We start from the raw sequence: 22,906 nt of genomic DNA, 5'->3' as shown, positions 1-22,906 counted from the left end.
AAGCAATATCTGGTCTGCTATGAACAACATATTGTCGTTTTCCAATCATGGATCTGTATAGGGTCTAGTTTACATTAGTAGAATCATCAGTCTTAGATAGCTTATGTCTTGTAGACATAGATATACTCACTAGCCTAGAATCTCCCATACCAAAAGTCTTTAGTATCTCTTTGATATATTTGGATTATGTAATCAGAATACCAAACTTCATTTGACACACTTGTAATCCAACAAAGAATTTGATTTCACCAAACATAGACATTTCAAATTCCTTCTCAATTTCATGAGAAAATGATTTTCATAATGCTTCTCTTCCTCCAAATATGATATCATCAACAAATATTTCAGATAAAAATACTTCATTTTTCTTACCATTATTCAAATATGTGTTTCTATTATAATTTGTCCTTTCAAAAAAAATCTTCACCAAATAGTTATGTAATCTTTCATACCATGCTCTTGGGGCTTACTTCAATCCATAAATGGCTTTATTCAATTTACATACCATGTTCTTCTTGTTTGGATCTACAAATACTTCAAGTTGTTCAATGTATACTTCTTCCAAAGATGTAGATTTGACATCCATCTAATAGACCTTGAAATTCTTGTAGACTGAATATACAAACAAAGTTCTTACTCCTTCAAGTCTTGCCACGGGAGAAAATTTTCACCATAATCAACTCCTTCTTCTTGTGCATAACCCTTTCTTACTAGTCTTGTATTGTTTCTTGTTACTTCTCCATTCTCATTGATTTTGTTCCAAAAACCCCACTTTGTCCCAATGATATTTTTGTCTTTAGGTCTTTGTTCTAAATTCCAAGTATTGTTGTTCTCAATCTAGTCAATTTCTTTGTTCATTGCCAATTTCCAATCTTCATTTCCTAAAGCATCCTTTACTATTTTGGGCTCAAACTCACAGAGTAAGAATGTATCATCTTTGAGTCCTTTTTTGGTCATAACACTTGATTTAGATCACCAATTGTATGTTTAGGTTTATGATGTCTTCTTACATATTTTTCTAGCACATGCAGATTCCTTCTCTATTCTTATATAGGTTCATCTTGAAAATTAATCTCAAGTTCATTTGCTTTGTCTTGTTCAGCTTCTGGTTCATGTTCTACATGCTTGGCATTTTCTATCTGATGGTTAGCATTGCCTATTTATGACTTGGAATCTCTAGTCTTTTGCTCAAAACCCACTCTCTGCTACTCAACAATTTGAATTTGTGTTTCATCATTTCCTGACTACTAAGAGATTATAGCTTGGTTTTCTTGATTATTAGGAGTGCTTAGAGCATCATCATCTACATAGATGAATGTATTATAGTCTTCAGGTTCTTCTTTACATGCAGTGTCACTTCTTTCTACAAACTCATCAACTTTCACATTTTCACTTTCCACAATTTTGTTAATGTTAGAATTTAAACACTTATAGGCTTTGCTCTTGGTGGAATAATCTAGGAATATACCTTCATCACTTTTTGCATCAAGTTTTCCATTCCTATTATCTTTAAGTATATAGCATCTACTTCCAAAGATTTAGAAATACTTCACATTAGGAGCATAACCATACCATAGTTCAAAAGGTGTAATATTTGTACCTTTCTTGACTTGTACTCTATTCAGGATAGAAACAACAGTATTGACTACTTCTCTCCAATACTTCTTTGATACGCTCTTCTCCATCATTAATGTTCTCACATAGTCCATTATTGATTTGTTTATCCTTTTAGCTATCCCATTCTAAGGAGGGGTCCTTGGTGCTAACATCTATCTTTTAAATCCTCTGTCATTGTAGAATATATTGAACTCATTTGAAGAAATGAATTCACCACCTCTGTCAAATCTCAAGCACTTTAGACTCTTCCCTATTTCTTTCTCAACTCTAGCTAAATACTACTTGAATAATTGAAAATCATTAGATTTAACTTTAAGAAACATCACAGTCATCATCCTAGAGTAGTCATCAACAAATAGACTAAAAGACTTGTCTCCACAATAGCTTTGAACATCAATAGGTCCACATAAGCCAATATGAACCAATTCCAAAATATTACTAGAAGTGTATGTTTTTCTCTTAAAACTAGAGTTGGTCATCTTTCCCAATTGACATTGTTCACACATAGTATTGTCAAGCTTCTTTAGTTTAGGCAACCCTCTTACTTTCTTCATCTTATTAATACTCACCAAATTGTCAAAGTTCACATGACATAATCTCTTGTTTCATAACCAAACATCTTCTTGTTGTGCAAAAAAACATGTCTCAATTGATATATCTAGATAGAAAAAATGACCTCTTGTTTGATCACCACTTCCAACTAGCTTACCATCAACATAATGTATCTTGGTCTTCCTATTGTGGAATTCAACTCTATAACCTTATTTGTTCTATTGCAAAACACTCAACAAATTATAGTTAAGTCCTTCAACCCAATAAACATTGTCACATATTATCTTGTCAGTTAGTTGAATTTACCTTTCAGAATACATGGAATATCATTACCAAATTTAACACATCCACCTTTGTATGGACTAATATCTTCAAATTTACCTTTATCACCAATCATATGATTGGAGCATCCACTGCCAATTATCCATTTGTCACTTTTATTTATGTATGAAAAATAAATGATAGGTAATTTACCTTTGTATTTACCTCTTCCTCTTCCAAATATTTTTGTAATAAGGGCTTCAAGTTCATCAATGTCATTATTAGAACTACCATTGCCACTCTTCACATGTTTACCTTTTCTCTTGCTAAGAACTAGTTGTGACTTGAAAGTAGATTCAGTAGTGGCAAGTGTATAGTTATCAAAGTTAGACATCTCAAAATTAATAAGTCTATCGATTATGCCTTCTAAGGTCAAAGCATAGTTCTTAGATTGGAGAGACTCTAATGGCATAGATAGGGAGTAGAGTCCTCAATACCTTACTTATAATTTTTTCATCTTTGATTTATGCATTTGCACCACGAATAACATTAACTACCCTTTTAACTCTTGTGCAATATTGTATTATGTTCTCACCTTCCATCATTTTCATGTCATCTATTTTTCCTCTTAGGGTTTCTAATTTAGTTCTTAGGACCTTGTCATCACCTTCATATATGGTCTTTAATTTATCCCATGTTTTCTTTGCACTATCACATTCTTTTAGGTCATTAAACGTAGCATATCTTAAGGTTGAGACAATCTCCAACATTGCTTGATTGTGTTCTTGTTTCTACTTTAGTTGATTAGTTGTCTGAGGAGTAGTGTTAACCTTTACATATTCATTGTCTACAAAATTGATAGTAGCATCACTAATACTAGATATGTGCAACCTCATCAAGGTCTTCCATGCAGGAAAGTTCTCTTTGTTCAACTTGGGTACATCTCTTATGAGTCATGATCTTTAGCTTTAAGTGACTTCAAACTTTTCTTTATAAGTACTAAGCCTTGATACCAATTTTTAGAAATGTTTAGAATAACTAGGGGGGTGAACTAGTTACTCAAGGTCCTTATCTAACATTTGATCAATAAAAATAATACTTATGTTCTACTAACCCTATTGTTTCTTGATCTCTACTAAAAATACTATCTTAAACATAACTTTCTTTGCATAATGAAAATATTATCAAATGTAAAACATAAAAAGCATTCATCATAGATTTGAAACTAGGATTTTTATGTGGAAACCCAATTTGGGAAAATCCACCAGCGACATGTCACTCTTTTCACTCTTTCAAAGCAAGCTCTATTAGGAGCCAACCCTATTAAAGGTTATAAAACACATTGCTAAATGTAACCTTGTTAAAGGATTTAATCACCTTGTTAGGAGTGGCCTTGTCAGAGGACTTTGATCATTCCATTTAGAATGCCACCTAGCTAAAGGATTTACATAGACTATTAAGTCTTCCAAATGATTTTTAGGTCAACCTCTATTAAAAGGATTTCAATACAAACTATTTACAATGACTAGAAAGAAAATAGTAGGTTTTAATTTGTGTGCTTATAACTCACTTTTGTAGGTTCAGATCTCTGTTTGGTTCTTGTGATTACTCATTGATAAGCCTTTCATTGTTGTCTCTGACGTTGATTCGCTTGGAAAATTTTCAAGCAATCAGTCCAATCTTCTCAACAACACTTAAGCCTTCTGCTTAGATTCACTTATCAACATCAGCATCATCTCTACAAGCTTTCTCCATTAGCTTCACATTCACTCGCGCTTGTATGTTTCTTATCAACCTTGCTCTATATGCCTCTCTTCACATATGCACTCACACATACATACACACATCACTATTTTTTGGCTTTGTATCTCTTTAAATAGGCAATTTGTGGTTTACTATTTTCTAAAATCACCATAGATCTTAGGGTTTATAAAAAAGTTCAACTTGATTCATTGTATCTATCCATCTTATTGAAATTCTTCTAGAAACTTCTCTAGAATTTTCCTATTAGGTATTTACCTAATCCTTGCCTTAAATTCAATGATCCAACTCATCAATCTTATCTTCAATGTGTTTTACATCTCCCAAGAAATCAACAATGTTAGCTTGATCTCATGATTTCCTCAAATTCATTCTCATACTATCACTTGGCAATCTCTTAATTTTGACACTCGGTCATCACTGAGTTCTAGATTGGTGGTTGTAAATATTTTTGGCTCAGCATCAACTAACTCACTTAGTCGATGCAAATGCTTGGTCAACACTAGATTTTCTTAGCACTTATTGTAGCCCGGTTGAGATTGGCATTAGTCAACATTCCTTAGCCTTTTACTCTATTGCTTGGCTTGGCTTAGCTTTCTTGACATAAACAATCACTTTGCTTTATCAAAATCTATCTAATCAAATGTCCATTGTAACTTCCTTTTCATAACTCAACCTTTCCTCTAAGTGCTATTGTCATGACCAACTTCTTAAATCCTCTTCATCAATCAAATAGATATGACATTTAGATTAGGTAGCAATATGTCTTATCAATAGATTTGACATCAATGAAAAAACAACAATTATTCCAATTATAATTTTCCAACATGAGTTAGCTCCCATACCAAAGTTGGTGCAACCCATGCACCTTACTAGGGTGCACACATGTATAAGGTGTGCAAGTGTGTAACTTGACATCATGCATTACACTCAAAAGGGGAAATGAACCTTGCACATGTGTGCAAGTGCAATAGTACACAAGGTGCACACTAGTGACTTAGTACAAAAAAATCTTTTTAATTTCCAAATCTCAAAAGATGTAGACCCACCTGACTCCTAGACCTAACTCACAGTAGTCCCACTCCTTGAGGTGTCTCAAAAGATGCCCTATTCTAAAGAGTGGATCATTACAACTCAAAAGCGTAAAAAAGGGGGTCCCCATTTTTTATTTAAAAAAATGGGGTGTGTGTTGTAGAACCACAACAAATAGCCCTAAAAAAAGGAAGAAATGACAAAGGCATTTCTTTATCAGCAAGTACCCTCATACTCAATCAAGAAATAAACTTAACATTGATTCCATAAGAGGTTACAGAATATCTCAACCATAAATTGAAACTTCATTTTTCACATTCAATGTGTGCATAATGTCTTAATTTCTTTTGATTCTTAGGCGTAGGCAACAACAAGTAAATAATAACCAAGACTAGTCTTCATCAATGAGCAAGAACTTTGATAATCTTCGAGGAACCCATTAATGTCTTTCTTGGCCAGATGTGAGAATCTATTCAAAGGGCTCTTTTATGAGTTAGCTTATAGCTTTCATTTTTGTAATATCTATAATTTGACTACTTCCACACATTTTTCATTTGATTTCTCTTTGAACCCTTTTTTTGTATATGAGGTAGCAATTGACTGTGCTATCTTGCATGATATTTTCTTTTCTTTTTCCTTTCTTTTATTTCTTTTGTTATTTTAGATGTTAAGGTAACACTTAGATTGTGCTACTAGAGATTTTGGACTTTCTTGATTTCTTTACTTCTTTTTTACTATCGTTATTTGTGTTCCTCTTTTTTAAAATTTTGGGAAACTCGCAAACTAGGAAAAAAAATATGGAGAGGCTCTAAAAACTATCAGCACTCATACCAATCAACTTGGATTGAAAATAACCTTTTTAGCGTTCTTAGATGTGTAGAGTGGTAAGAATGATCAACTTTGGATATGAGCTTGAGAACCAAAGACCCAAACCTCCTTCCATGGTACATGTATGAATTTTCTTGCAAGATTTAGCCCTTAAGTGATTTGACTAAGAAATGCCTCTTCTAGATGTCAAAACTAGTTAGGGTGGACCACATGTTGGGACTAACCCCAAAAAAAATCACAGTCCTTGACTTTAGTGAGATCATGAGATAAGATCATGCTCACAATAAGGGAGGGAGGGAGGGAGGGAGAGAGAGAGAGAGAGAGAGAGAGAGAGAGAGAGAGAGAGAGAGAGAGAGAGAGAGAGAGAGAGAGAGAGAACTAACACCTAACTAAAAGACTCAAAAATAAAAAAAAGAACAAAAACCTTATATAGAAAAACCTTGAATAATAACATGGGTTGGTTGTCAGTAGATTTCTCATTACGTGCAGTAGCAATAAACCACCCCCCATGGTTCTAAAAAATGTTGACTTGTCTTTATACTCAAAAAAAATAAAATTTGGACAATCTTCATTCAAATTCTAGGCACAAACCACACAAAATCAAAAGTTGTGATAACTCTCCATGGTTATTATTAATCCATAAACAAGTTCTTTTTCCTTTAGCATCATATTCAAACTAAAAATTGTTACATATAGACTCCTTGGGACTAGAAAACTCAATCATAAGCCTTTTTTAAGAATTATAGGGTTCGTTAAAATCATTAATCAATGTGTTTCCTCCCTCATAATTCAAAGAAGCATGTTCACTACCATACTTACCTTCCATGGCAGTCCAAGCTAACAAAAAATTAGGACAACTTACTTATGAATGGAACTCAAATGGATGGATTCTACATGACTGTTATTGTATAGTCTTATGTGTGTAATACCCACAAAATAGCATTTCCTTAGTCAAGATTAAGAACAAATTAAGCACTTTATTAATCTAATCTAATAATATATCTTGTTTTGAGGGAGGTATCTTATCATTATCCAATGGGGGACCAATATCCTTGTAGAAACCATTTGTATATTCTTCTTCACTACTTTCTAATTAAAAAAATTCAACAACCTCGTCATTATCTATAACTTTAAAAAAAATTGTAACTCCATAGAATTTTGGAACTTCACCATTTTTTGCATCCTTTAAATTTTCTATCATTTTTTCATAACACCAAAATTTGCAGCAACTCCAATATTTTCTGAAATTTTAGCAAGTCGGCTCATTTGTGATAACACATTAGGTATTGCATCTTGGCAATTAGCACATTCCAATGTAGAATGACTCTCTTGATGGAGGCAACAATAGCTAGGAAGAAAAAGGATGTTTGGGTCTTAATATTCTCTAAGGTACTTCATATTTCTTATTATGTTATCCATAAGTCCTTTCAAAACCTCATCTTTAACACGTGATTCCTTCTAACGTTTTGGGATAATGTTAGTTGGAACCTCATAGTGCATTGGAGTGTTACATACTTACACGTATAGAGGAGTAGGATGTAACCTTAGAGAGACATCATCCATTGGAGGCTCTTTTGTGCTTTTCAAACTTTATGTGTTCCTATTATTACTACAATATGCATGTATCCTAGAGTGTCCATGATCTTTCTCTTAATTGAATGAGAACACAAACTCCTCTTGTTCATCTTCATCACTTTATTCTCCTATAGATTTAGCATATGATTCATACAACATTGCACTAAAATGTAAAGGTTACTCCTCCACAATTTGGGGATGATGATTTAAAACATCCTCATTCCCATATCTATTTTCACTTAGATTCATACTTGCAGTACCACTATTCTCATTATTGATGTTACCGTAGGAGCCATAATTTCTACTATGATTTTGAGAATAATTATTTTGGGAAGCAAGTTGTCTTGGATGATTGCCTTGGTTTCTTAAGGTAATCAGCTTTATTTTCATGAGTTAATTAGACAAAAGAGGCATTGTCTTTTTCATGGCCTCAAACTTACTAGACATATGTGTTCTCAAGTTTAGCAAGTGGGGAAGTCTTTTTCTCAAAGAATGCAGTCTTTTGGGTATCATACCCTGAATATGTAATTGTTGGCATTGGAGTAGTAATAACCTATTGTAATAAAGGTATTGGATTCAAAAGGGGCATTTTATTGGGCGTAGTAGATGTTCCTACTAGAAATGACAATATAGTTGCTACATTATTCAAAATGAAGGAAGAAACAAAGTTCCCTCCACTATGGGGACTTAGAAAAATAGAAGTTAATGAATCCATTGTTCTCAAATAGATCTGGATGGCAACCTCTTGTGCTACAGTGTAAGGAAACTCCATTCTTTAATACATCCTATAGAAGCAATGATTAAACTTAGAAATAGACTCATGGGATCCCTCTTACTTGAGATGAACTAATGATGTATGGTAGTTGGATCAATGTAGACCTTGAATTGTACCACAAAATTATTCTTAAAATAGTTCCAATCTCTGATTAATGTTGGTGATAGATTAAGGTACCAATTGAATGTTGTTTCCCCCAAAGTGTAAGGGGACAGGTAGCAGATCACATCCATATACTAAATTTGGTTCCAATTAAAAATTTCCTTGAAAATTTTAATATAATTTTCTATTGTTCGTTATTCTCCATAGATGACATGTAGGAAAAACTTTTCAAGATTTTTGGGCAATTCATGTAATGGACCAATTAGGTTCAATGGTGAACTTTGGGCATTGAAGAAAGTCATGGTGCATAATGATGGGAATGGGTGGAGTAGAATGTAGAGTGGATGATGATAATGAAATTCGCAATGTGAGTGGGTGGAGCCTAGGTACCCCTTTACTGCTGAGAGGCTTGCAAAAATGACAGAGTCCCAAGAACTCTTACTTTCTGGTGAAGACCTCAATACTTACTAAAAGGGAGACAATGTTTCAAGATCTTCTAATTTGCACACCTTTGGGGAAGCACGATATGGATCCTTGCACACATATGCAAAAAGCACACCTTCTAAAAAGTGCACCTTCTAAAGGAGCATCTTATGACTATTAATAGACTATTGAAATAGAACTATGAATTTTGCATAAATATCAAATAATGACTTTTCTTTTAAGAAAAGTTGTTTTCAAGCACTCCTTCTAGTGCCACTTTTGTTGAGCGGTCATCTTGTGTGATGCCAATGGCACAAACTCTTAGAAATTTATCTGTTGAAAAGATTATCAAATTGGCCAACTCCAAGGATCTGAATGGTTTCTTTTCAACCTATTATTTAGCTCAATTGAAGATAAATGTGGATTTTCACAAGGAGGCCTTTGTTGGTATTTTAATCTATAAAACTTCTAGAAAAAAAAACACAATTCAAAGATCAATGTATTTTATTTATTTTTGTAATGATGAATGCAAGTTCTAAAAATGTAACTATATGAATTCCTATGCTAACCATGTGTTCAAAAGAAAATAATAGAGTCAGGGTAACAAGAAATTAAAGAAAGTGGCTGAAAATGAAATTCTTAATGGACATAAGTCAAAGTAACAATGCTTCTGTGAATTAATTTTTTGAAAGGATTGAGTAAGAAAATCAATGAAATTAGGAGCAGCACACCCTTAATTACATTAATGCAATTGTCAAAGGAAATAAGGTAAGTCGTAGAATGTTTCATAACTCATCAAATTGTATAGCCATGGAAAGTATGCTTACATGAGGTAAATTGCTACATAAAAACTCCAAAATGATCCTTTTTGCAATTTGTCACAACACAAAAATTTGTTAGCAAATGACAAATACAAGAACTAATTGATTGCACAAGCCTTAACATAAAATAAAACCATTGGCTCCATTTCTATTCATGAACATAAAATTCATAAAGGAAAAACACACTCTAGCAAGAAACACTACACATAGAATGAGAGCACCAATAGCATACTTTATTGCATCAAAATACCGACCCTGAATACATATTGCATCCATGTACTTATAATATTCCCTCTCTTTCTTATGTGTTAGGAGAAAGGGTTCTTCTAATGCAAATAGTATGTTAAAAACTAATAAAATAAAGCTAAATATAAACAAACTAACTCTCCCAATGGTTCTAAGTAGGTCTATACCCTTGTTTATATCAATTAATGGGTGCATAAGCCTTTACATAACTATACGCAATAAAAGAAGAAGAAGATAAGAAGAGAGAAGCCATGAGATGATCTAGGAGTCATTGGAGTTTCAAAAATTTCAAGCTCAACCTTCTCTAGGTGTTTCTAGGAGTTAAAGAGTCATCAAAATGTGCTTTTGATGCATAGAATGCTCAAAAACCAAAACTGGTAGTTAACTATTGGTGCACCTTTGTGTTTGGCATACCTTGTTGAAAGTGCACCTATGTGTTTGGTGAACCTTATAAAAAATGCACCTTTGTGAAAAGTACACCTTGGTGATATGACCATAATTAATTGAATTTTTCTAAGTCGACAATTTTCCAAAATTGATAAGATATTTTGAAGTCCATAATTTTCCATTTCCAGCATCCCGGTCTTGTTGACCTTCAACCAAAATGATGTATGGATGTTCCCCTTTGAACTTTTGGATGAGAGAGGTGATTTCTTAAGGATCTAATAAGTCTAAAGCTTCATATTTTCTCTCACTTCCCTATGGAAATCATGAACTTCTTGCCTTACTTCTACAAAATCATCCATCTTAGAGTCCAACTCCATTAGTTTCTCCTCGATTTTGAAAATATGTCGAACATCATCCTTAGAGGATACTACTTAAAATGATTCTTGAATTATTATAAAACTATTCTCAGTAAGCATAGTTGTGTTTAGGAGTATTCATCAAAAATATCTAAGCTAGTTGGACTATAGTATTTATCCACTTCTAATAGTTGGGCATGTGTTCTCTATATATCTTGGATATCTTTATACATAATGACCTTATTATTGGTATGTATATGGTCAATCCAGTCATTGATCTTATCCAGTTCTTCTCTTGTATAACATCTAGCAACATTCAGTATCTCTCACTTCTTAGTGCAAATCCATGAAGTGCAAATTCTTGGGCACTCTTTGGAACTTAAAAGTCATAGGTTTGAGTGTGATCTTAGCTGCTAAAAAAGACAAGGAAGCCATGGTATTCTTGGGGACCTCTATATGTTTTGGATATGTGCACTTGTGTACCTTTAGAGATAATTTCTTAACCAAATCTTCAAATTGTGTAGTTGTGCACTTGTGCACCTTTGGAGATAAAATGACCCCCACAAAAAACTTCAAGAATTGCACTAGCACACCTAAAAACATGTGTCCTTGAACTTATGCATTTTTAAAATTACAAAATTTCACACATGCACATCTTTGGGAAAGTGTGTAAGGTGCTCAATTCGCTCAAAAATAAAAGTTCCCAAATCTGAAAATGATTTCTAGGTTTTGCTCAAATTTTATCTAGTATCACTCTTGTGTACTTATTTTTAAGGATTAACCATAGATAGAAATAATAGTTACATGCAAATATAACTATTGGCCATTTTTGCTCCCCATTCAACCCATCACTAATATCTAATCAGAGAAACCTTCAATGGGTTGGATTCTTTGTTTTGGGTTAACCCAATAAGGTTGGCAGCTAACATTTCATGTTAGCTTGGTCCCTTTATTGAGCTAGCTTAGTTTTTTGCATTTATCAAGTTAACTCAATTTGTTCTTTAGTCGGGTTGTAGTTCTTTCATCAAGTTAACTGGGTTTGTTCTTGGTCAGGTTGACTCGTGCTATGAGATCTGGCTCTCGTATTTTCATGAGTTATCTTCCCATCTTCCCAAAAGTGTGAGACACCACGACGCATCGCTATTCTGGTGTTCCTTCATACTATGGAGTCTCTGCAAGGCTCTCAAGCCTGGATTTACACAATAGCCATTAGATCTGATATATCTTGGGGGTTTCATCACTACATCTAAGCCATTTGTTGGAAATAGGGAGAATCTACATTGACAGTTGCAACTTAATCCTTAATTGGGGAGGATTCACGATGCATCTGGGCCATTTATTTTGAGAAGACATCGACGGCCAAATATTCAATTTTGGAAAAATTAGATTCCCCCCACACCCCGTGGTCAACCCTGCATGTTGTGGGTGGATAACATGTCATGTTATCCCTTACCAAAAAAATTTGCCATTACCATGAATCAGCTTTGTAGGGCCATGGCACACATCAAGGCCAATTCTTTAATGCCCAATGACTTCTTGGGTCATATTTGCATGATGCAAATGCCCTAATTAGATTTTGGCTATTTGATCTTTTGTAGCTGGATGCACTATTTTTTGCCCTGCCTATCACTTCCAACATCAAATTGCACTTTATGGTCAGATTTCTTATGATTATTTAATTATTTCTCTCCTCATCAACTCAACTCCACCTAGTTGGGGTTTGAACTCAGTGTAAACATTAGAGTTATGCCTAAACTCTATAAAGGCAAGTTGTAAATATTTCTTAAGGATTCTTTATTGCCTTTATTTTACATTAGCATTATGCTCTACAACTTTTGCCTTCCATTAGTGAAGTAGCTTATTTCTTACATCTTCTTGCCATTCATGATTTGTGCATGTATCTTGCCTTGTTTTGAATGTTTATTTCCTACTCCTTAGAGTTATATGTTGTGTTTAATTGATTGATGATTGTTGTACTGTGAAGATGTATTTCCTTTTAACTTTTAATTAACTCCAAACCTATGTGTGGGTTCTTTGAAGGTAGATTAGAGTCAAGATCTATGTATTCTAGTGTTTCATTGATGTTTTGTGTAGATGTGGATAGAGTTGTAACCCCAATTCTATCTCGGTGCATCACCCCTTTTCCCTTTTTGCAAATTAATTTATGTTCTCCTTCTCCCTTTTCCTCTCAAGTTGTAGTTTAGGTGAACCTTTATAGTAAGGAAGTTGGCTTTCTTTAGAGATTCATCCTCAAAGCACAAGCCCCACACTTGGAGGTTGTTTCCATGTTACGCAAGGTCTCTTAAGTGTCATATCTTAATCAGGAGTGTAGACTTTTATGTCAATAGTTTTTGGCACACCTGGTGGCACTAACATTAAAATATTCAAATCAATTTTTAGAACCTCCACTAGTCATACCACAGTTTTTGGCATGCCTGGTGGGATAGATATTCAACTACATAAGTTCATTGGTTAGCTATTTGATCTCTATCCATTTAGAATTTTGGTGTTATTCTCAATGAATTCATTTTGGAGGAATTTATCTAACATCATGGTGACTCTATATGTTCACTGATTTCAACAAACCAAGTGTTGATTTGTGTAAAGATCTTTTGATCTTTTTTGTGTTTTTGTGACTTTTATGAAGTTCCTAGTTTAAACACTTCTTCATGGATCCCCTTCATGAAGATGATTTTTTCAATCGTGTATATTAAGAGAATAAAGATGATTTTGTGGCATAACTCCACTCTCTAGAGTGGGAAGAGAGAAAGGCCCATTTAGAGGATGAGCTTTCAAGAAAGTTGGCTATTGCAATAGAGGAGACAAGGCTCAAGTTTTCCTAGTTACAAGTAGCTGAAGCATAGGAGCCTCCAAGGAATAAATTTGCTCACTTCAAATAGGGCACTCCTCCTCTTTCGTAGTAGATGGAGACACACATATTACTAGCCATAACATTTTAACCAACCCTTTTTTATCATAAGGATTCAAAGGTTGTAGAACACAAAATGGTCAAGGTTGATTTCCTAGACCAACAGCCATCAAGAGGATTCCCAATTAGGCATGTAACTCTACAATAATGCAATTTTCCCCTAGTTATTCTCATCCCAGAGCATAAGGAAGATTATCACAAGGAAGAGAAAGCATGTCTTTCTCAACAAGATAATGACCCAGTGTTGGAAAGCTTAAATATTTTTAGCATTGGGAAGAAGGATCTCCATGCAGTAGCATGCTTATCATGCTTGCTACTATTTTCAATTTCCCACATGCATGAGAGTAAACATCAGCTAGTGAGGAAGGATAACTACTTCAATAAGTCAGTCAATGGCTTTGTTTGATTTTCATTCTTGTAAATGTTTGTACGTAGGTGTTTTTTTTGTTTTCCAAGAAGTGCATGAGCACAGGCTTTCTCTCCTAGATATAGCAATTTTTTGTAGTTTGTTGGTTGTAGAGGTAGATTTTGTTAAGTTGTGTGTGGGACATCACATTTTTCTTTTGGTGACTCTATGCCCAATCGATTTCTTAAGGTCATTGATCCATGCTTAGCAAGTAAGCATCCACTCTGAGTCACAAAGAATGTTGGCTATTTTTTCTCCCATTTAGCCCATCACTGATATCGGATCAGAGAAACCTTCAATGGGTTGGATTATTTGATTTGGGTTAACCCACTAAGGTTGGCAACTAACATTTCATGTTAGCTCAGTCCCTTTTTTTCTTCGAGTTGGCTCAATTTTTTGCATTGACCAAGTTGACTCACTTTATTCTTTAGTTGAGTTGTGATTCTTCTTTCGTCGAGTTAACTCAATTTGTTCTTGGTTGGGTTGACTCATGCTATGAGATCCAATAGCTCTCATGTTTTTGTGAGCTATATACCCATCTTCCCAAAAAAGAGAGACACTACCATGCATTGTCATTCCAGTATTTCTTCATACTATAGAGTCTCTGTGAGGCTCCAAAGCTTTGGTGCATCTTAGTCATCCACTAGAAATAGGGGAATCTGCATCGATGACTATGACTTAATCCTTTGTTGGGGAGGATTCATGATGCATTTGGGCTGTCTATTTTGAGAAGACCTTTATCAATGACCAACATTCAATTTTAGGAAAATCAAAATCCCCCTATGATCAACCCTACATGTTGATGGTGGATAACACTTCATGTTATCCCTTCTCATGGTTTTTTACCAGTGGCATAAATCAACTTCATGCAGCCATGGCATGCCATCAGGGACAATTCTTTACTGGCCAATCACTTCTTGGGCTACATTTTCATGATGTCAATGCCCTCCATGCCTCTTTAATGCATATCATGATTAGAGTTTTGGTGATTTGATCTCTTATGGCTGGATGCATTATTTTTTGCCCTGCCTATCACTTCCAGCATTAGATTGTACTTCATGATCATATTTCTTTCTAATTCTTCAATTATTGCTCTCCGTTGCAACTCAACTCCACCTAGTTGGGGCTTGAACTCAATGTAAACATCAGAGTTATGCTCGAACTCTATAAAGACAAGTTGTAAATATTTCTTTAAGGTTCTTCTCTACCTGTATTTTGTAGCAACATTATGTTTTACAACTTTTGCCTTCCATTAATAAATAGCTTTATTTCTTACCTCTTCTTATCATTCATGATTTGTGCATGTATCTTGCCTTATTTTGAATGTTTCTTTCCTACTTCTTAAAGTTATATGTTTTGTTTAATCTATTGATGATTGTTGCACTATGAAGATGTCTTTTCTTTTGACATTTTATTAACTCCAAACCTATGTGTGAGTTCTTTGAAGGTAGATTAGAGTCAAGATGTATGTACTCCAGTGTTTCATTAATTTTTTGTGCAAATGTGGGTAGAGTTGTAACCCCAGTTCTATCTCAGTGCATCACCCATTTTCCCTTTCTGCATTCTAATTTATGTTCTCCCTTTTCCTCTCAAGCTATAATTTAGGTGCACCCTAATAGTAAGGAAGTCAACCTTCTCCAGAGATTCAACCTAAGAGTGCAATTCCCACACTTAGAGGTTGTTTCCATCTTACAAAAGGTTGCTTGAGGGTCATACCTTAAGCAAGAGTGCAGACTTTTGTGTTAATAGTTTTTGGCACACCCAATGGGACTAACATTAAAAGATTGAAATTAGTTTTTTAGAAACTCCACTGGTCATACCACAGTTTTTGGCACACCTGGTGGGATAGAGATTCAACTACATAATTTTGTTGTTCATCCATTTGATCTCTATCCATTAAGAATTTGTGTGTTATTCTCACTAAAATTAGTCTTTGGAGGTATTTATCTAACACCATGGTGACTCTATGCATTCACTAGTTTCAATAGACCAAGTGTTGATATGTGTAAAGATCTTTTGATCTTTTTTTTCTTTCTCTGACTTTCTATGAAGTTCCTAGTTTAAACACTTCTTCATGGATCCCCTTCATGAAGCTAATATTTTCAATCCTCTATATTATGAGAATAAAGATGAGTTTGTGGCCTACCTCCACTCTCTAGAGTGGGAAGAGAGAAAGGCCCAGTTAGAGGAGCTTTCAAGAAAGTTGGCTATTGCAATGGAAGAGACAAGGCTCAAGCTTGCCCAGTTACAAATAGTTAAAGCACAAGAGCCTCCAAGGTGTAAATTTTCTAATTTCAAACAAAGCACTCCTCCCCTTTTGTAATAGGTGGAGACACACATATTACTAGCCATAACATCAGAGCCAACCCTTTTTTACCATAAGGAATTGAAGATTGCAGAACATAACATGCTTAAGGTTGATTGCCTAGACCTAGAGCCATCAAGAGCATGCCCAATCAAGCATCTAGCTCTACAATAGTCCAAGTTGCCCCCAATGATGCTCATCCTAGAGCATGAGGAAGATTATCACAAGGAAGAGAAAGCATGTCTTTCTCAACAAGATAATGACCCAGTGCTAGAAAGCTTCATTGTTTCTAGCATTGGGAAGAAGGAACTCCATGTAGTAGCATGCTTGTCATTCTTGCTACTATTTTCAATTGCCCACATGCATGAGAGGAAACATCAGCTAGTGAGGAAGGGTAGCTAATTCAACAAGCCAGTCAGTGGCTTTGTTTGATTTCCATTCTTGTAAATGTTTGTACATGTCAAAGTAAGTGTTTTTTTTGCTTTCCAATAAGTACACGAGCATAGTTATTCCCTCCTGGATATAGAAATTTTTTGTACATTGTTGGTTGCAGAGGCATATTTTGGAAGTTGAAAGTGGGAAAACACATTGTTCTTTTGGTGACTCTATGCTCAATGGATTTCTTAAGGTCATTGATCCATGCTTAGCAAGAAAGCATCCCCTCTTAGTTGCCAAGAATGTTGGTCATTTTCCCCCCATTCAACCCATCACTAATATTTGATTAGAGAAAGTTGGATTATTTGTTTTGGGTTAACACACTAAGGTTGGTGGTTAATATTTTGTGTTAGCTCGGTCCCTTCATTTGCTAAGCTAGCTCAAAATTTTGCATTAACTAATTTGACTTGGTTTGTTCTTTAGTTAGGATGTGGTTCTTCTTTTACCAAGTTAACTCAAATTGTTCTTGGTTAGGTTGACTCATGCTATGAGATCCAACGGCTCTCATATTTTCACGAGCTATCTGCCCATCTTCCCAAAAATGTGAGACATTGCCACGCATCATCATTCCAGTGTTTCTTCATACTATAGAGTCTCTACAAGGCTTCGAAGCCTGGAACAGTTGTTGGATCTAACGTGTCTTGGGGGTTTCCTCAATACATCTCAGTCATTCACTAGAAATAGGGGGAATCTACATTGATGGTTGCAATTTAATCCTTTGTTGGGGAGGATTCATGATGCATCTAGGTTGTTTATTTTGAGAAGACCTCCATCAACGACCAACATTGAATTTTAGGAAAAACATATCACTCCCCCCCGTGGTCAGCCTTGTATGTTGTAGGCAAATAACACATCATGTTATCCCTTCCCATGGTTTTCTACCAATGGCATGAATCAGCTTTATGCAGCCATGACATGACATCAAGGTCAATTCTTTAACGCCCTGTGACTTCTTAGGTTGCATTTGTATGATGCCAATGTCCTCCATGCCTCTTTAATGCATATCATGATCAGTTTTTTGGTGATTTGATCTCTTGTGGTTGGATGCATTATTTTTTTTCCTTCCTATCACTTCCAACATTAGATTGCACTTCATGATCAAATTTCTTCTGATTCTTTAGTTATTGCTGTCCTTTACAACTCAACTCCACCTGGTTGGGGTTTGAACTCAATGTAAACATAAGAGTTAAGCTTGAACTCTATAAAGGAAAGTTGTAAATATTTCTTAACTATTCTTCCTACTTGTATTTTGCAATAGCATTATGCTCTGTAGCTTTTTTCTTCCATTTATTAAATAGCTCTATTTCTTATCTCTTCTTGCCAGTCATGATTTGTGCATGTATCTTGCCTTGGTTTGAATGTTTCTTTCCTACATCTTATAGTTATATTTTAATCTGTTGATGATTGATGCAATGTGAAGATGTCTTTCCTTTTAGCATTTAATTAACTCCAAATCTGCATGTGAGTTCTTTGAAGGTAGATTAGAGTTAAAATATGTGTATTCCAGTGTTTCATTGATGTTTTGTGCAAATGTGGGTAGAGTTGTAACCCTAGTTCTATCTCTATGCATCACCCCCTTTCCCTATTTTCATTTTAATTTATGTTCTCCTTCTCCCTTTTCCTCTCAAGCTATATTTTAGGTGCACGCTGATAGTAAGGAAGCTAGCCTTCTCTAGAGATTTAGCCTCAAAGTGGAAGTCCCACACATTGAGGTTTATTCCATGTTACACAAGGTCACTTGAGGGTCACACCTCAAGTAGAGTTGCAGCCTTTTGTGTCAACAATAACCAATATCATAAAATAATAAATCACACAAAAGAGAACACAAGACACAAATATTTAACATGGTTCATCCAATCCCTAGGCTACATCCACCAACAAAAAGTCCAATAATATTATTATCCATAGATTACAATCTTTAATCCCTTATAGCTTAATACCAGCATAAGAAGCTACAATATCACCATACATTATGAAATCCCTAACCCTAAGCCATTCTATACAAGCTTTTATTGGTTACAAAATTAGAGCTAGAATAAGTCATCCAATAGAAAAATAGCAGTCAATGCCTTTCACAATATAAGATCACTTTTGGCTTTAGAAAACCCCCGTGGGGGCATTATCCCTTAGTCATATTGCCCTAAGACCCCATAGAGGCACTGCCCCTTGACCCCATCTTGGAGGTGCTACCCCCAAAACCTCGTAAAAATAATTTTGGGGGAAACTACATTGAATAAACCTCTAAGTATGATTAGGCTCCACATCACAACATTATTTATGATATTTTTGATTATTTATGCCCTCCTTATAGTCCAACATTTACATAGAGTTGATCTCATTATGCTTCTTTAATTCAAACTCTCAAAGTGCATAAGTTGAATCTCACCATAATGGTTGCATAAGATGAAGACCTTGTTTAGGTTCAAGTGTCCAAGCTCTATAGCTTTTATCTCGAAGTGCAAATTCATGAGCTGGGACTTGTGCAAGACTCCTTTGTAAGTGAAGGTCACTAGCTTAGGAGAGATCTTTGTTTTTGTTGATGATGAAAATGCCATGATAATTTGCACAAAAGATGAGTATTACTATAATGTTTCTTAGAAGACAAATGACACAGACTAGCAAAAAAATGGGAAAAGGAGGGAGTCAGAAGTGGTAAATAATGAAAAGCATTGTGCAGTAGTACACCTAGTGCAAATTACACAAGTGCATTTTGTACACCTTACCAAGGTACGCACCTTGACACCATGTGTTACACTCAAAAGAGGAAGTGCATCTTGGACAAGTGCGATAGCATACAAGATGTGCACTAGTGACAGTACAAAAAATTGTTTTTTAGTTGTGAAATCTCAAATGAAGTAGACCTACTAGCTCCTCAACCTAACTCATAGTAGTCCCACTCCCTGAGGTGTCTCAAAAGATGCCTTATTTTGAAGAGAGAGTCCCTATGACTCAAAGGTATAAAAAAGAGGGTCCCAATTTTTTACTTGAAAATGGGGCATGTGTTGTAGAACCACAAGAGTTCTTATTAACTTTCTACACTTGAGGGAAAACATCTCCTAAAGCCTGTTTGGTCAACTAGATACCTTAGTAATAAAGGACTGGACATCCATCTACATTGAATCCATGACTAAAAAGAATCATGTATTTCCCTAAGTATAACATACTGACTTCATTTTATTTGTCAACTCAAGAGAATAATTTTGAAAGGATGGTTGCAAAGTAAATGCTCTGATTCCTCTTTAAGTCATCACAACTACAACAAAAAAGGAATTCTGAAGAAAACTATGTTAGGAACTGAAATGAAGTTTTCCTTAAAGCTTAGAGTAATGCTACAAATAGTAAATCTATTTAAATGCCTTTGCTATAGGGATAGTTCAATGATTATGTTATCAATGGTTGTAGGAATAGCAGAAGTCTACTTTGCAAGGAAACAAACTAAGAATGAAAATCTATTTTAACAAAGTAATTCGCTCACCAAGTGGGCTCCCTTGAATGAGTGAATAGAAAACAATCAAGTCTGAAGGTGGAAACTTGAACTCTGTATTCTATTCATTCATAATAAGTAATTACATTTGAAAACAAGATTCTACTCTGCTGAACAAAACAATCTACTTTATTTCCATCTAGTCAAAACTAAGAAAAGATCAAAATCTTAGAATCTCCTTTCAAGGTTGTAGTGGAAATTATTTAAAGGAAAACTTTAAAGACTTCCTACTCCTATTATCACTCCATCAATGAGGATCAATTACAAATCATAAAGTTTATAACAAAAATGCTATTAACTATGTTTTAACTTCCCCAAGAATATAGCAGGTTGAGGAAGCTATTTCGTGCACTACCATAATAGAATTTGTACCATGATCTGCTACTGCGGTGATTCATCAACCATCTAGTTGACTTTGACTTTAGCACTGAAATGTTTTCTTCAATATGCATAGCAACACCTGCAAAGCATTAAATGCAACAACTTCTACATACAGGCATCAATGTTAGAAAAGGTAATGTTCAGATTATCACTCTTGCAAATCCTATGGTTGTAGGAAGGTGTATGCCTAAAATGTGAGCACACTTCTATAAGTCACTATATCCAAGATTTCTCAAGAATGAGGTCTCGAAGATGGTTCATAGCTCTCTATCCATGGAGTGCAAGGGTTTGTGATGGAGACCCTCAGTTTGACGTAGTTTGTGCCCATGCAAGTACACCATAAAATGAGAGATTCAAGGATCACAATATGAATGCAAATGAACGTGCAAACTAATCAAAATGATAATAGTGCAAAGTAATGCAACAAAAGGAAATTTTAGCTATGAAAGGAAATAGCAATGCAATATTAATCTATGAAAACAAATATGACTCTAAGATAATATGAAAATGCAAGGATGAAACCTGATGATGGAAGCGATGGATCCAAGAGAGAATAAGACAAGAAGAGAGAAGTTGCAATGAAGCTCCAATGTCCAAACCCTAAAGCTCAAACTCCTTCTCCAAAATCACTCTTTAAACATGTAGCATAACAATACTATAGCAATGAGCTATTTTCTCTATATCTCTCTCTATTGCTCTATATGAAAATGAGAAGGTGAGAGGCTTCTCACAACAACATGGGATAATAGAATTTGATCCATGTGAGACAAAATTCCACCAATGAGAAAAGAGGAGTGTTTGAGAAGAAAGTGGAAAGAGGAAAAAGAGGAATCCCACTCAGAGATATGTGCATTCAAGTGTAGAGAAAAAGGATTTATTTATTTATTTTTATTTTATTCATTTATTTTTCAAGTGGATTTAATTTTTATTTATTTAATTTATTTTTTCATGTTAGATTTTATTTAATTAAAAGGGAACAAGTTCTTTTAATTAAATAGGAAATATTTAATTAAATTAAAAGATAGGTTTTTCTCTTAATTAATTAAATGTGAATTAGTTATTCAATTAAAAGAGAGGTTTTATTTTAATTAAATAAGACTTAAGATAAAATGATCAAACCTTAGGAAATGTTGAAATAATTTAATTAATTATGATTTGATCAAAGAAATTGATTTTAATTGATTTAATAAAATATTGCAATCCATTGATTCAGGAAATTTGATAAATTGAATAATGGGGGTCCATAGTCTAGGTGACCATTTTAGGGTGCATACATTTTCCCCTCTTTGACTAATGTGTGATCGATTTGGGAACACATGTAGTCAAAGAAAAAAATTGAAGCGTGAGATCAATTTGGGATCACAAAATAGCCTAGATGTGTGGTTGATTCAAGAACACATCAGGACAAACAAAACAAAATAAATTTTGACTTTAAAAAGTTGATGATAAAATTGAATCAAGGATTGAAGTTGATAGGTACTGCCCCTTTGTGATCAAAATTGAAATGAGATAGAGGAGAAACAACAAATTGATAAATTTGATCAAATCAAACAAAAGATAAAGTTCTTGATGTAAGATGAAAGATATAAGAATCACAAAACCAAAGTAGATCATCAAGAATGAAATATTATGCCCCAAAGGTGAATTAGAGGGAAAGAAGTGGGGTAAAAGCAAATGGAAGATAGAAGTTTGGAAGATATGGAAAGAAAATTTTCATAAGAAATATAATGCCCCAAAATCAATCCATTTTTTAAGATAAAAATTTTGATTGAGATCATGAAAGAAGATAAGGAAATGAAGATCAAAACATGACCACAGTTGATTAAAAGACCATGAGAAAGGTGAAGAGAAAACCCTCTCAAACTCATAATGCAGCATAAAAATGCAAACTAGCATGAAGTCTAATAATGCAAGCTACATGAAAATGCAAAGGTGTACTTGCAAAAGAACAACTGTAACATAGGATTTTGTGTTCATCATTCATTAGAGAATGTTAAAGATCTTATTTTCATCATTAGGCCATTATTAATGGACATCATAAAATCACACAACTATCACTAGTCACAAGCACAACTATGAAGATCTGAATGTGATTTATATCAGATTGGAATGTGGAAAGATTCTAACATAAGCAAAAAATAAATAAAGGTCAAGATGACTTTGATGTTAGCTTACCCAATTTAATGTAGAAAAACCATGCTTGCATCAAGCCATAGATTCTAGGATGACC

The sequence above is a fragment of the Cupressus sempervirens genome, chromosome 6 (assembly GCF_028749045.1).
Source record: "Cupressus sempervirens isolate cs-2001-9-10 chromosome 6, ASM2874904v1, whole genome shotgun sequence".
NCBI classification, from domain to species: Eukaryota; Viridiplantae; Streptophyta; class Pinopsida; order Cupressales; family Cupressaceae; genus Cupressus; species Cupressus sempervirens.
This window is presented reverse-complemented; position numbering follows the sequence as displayed.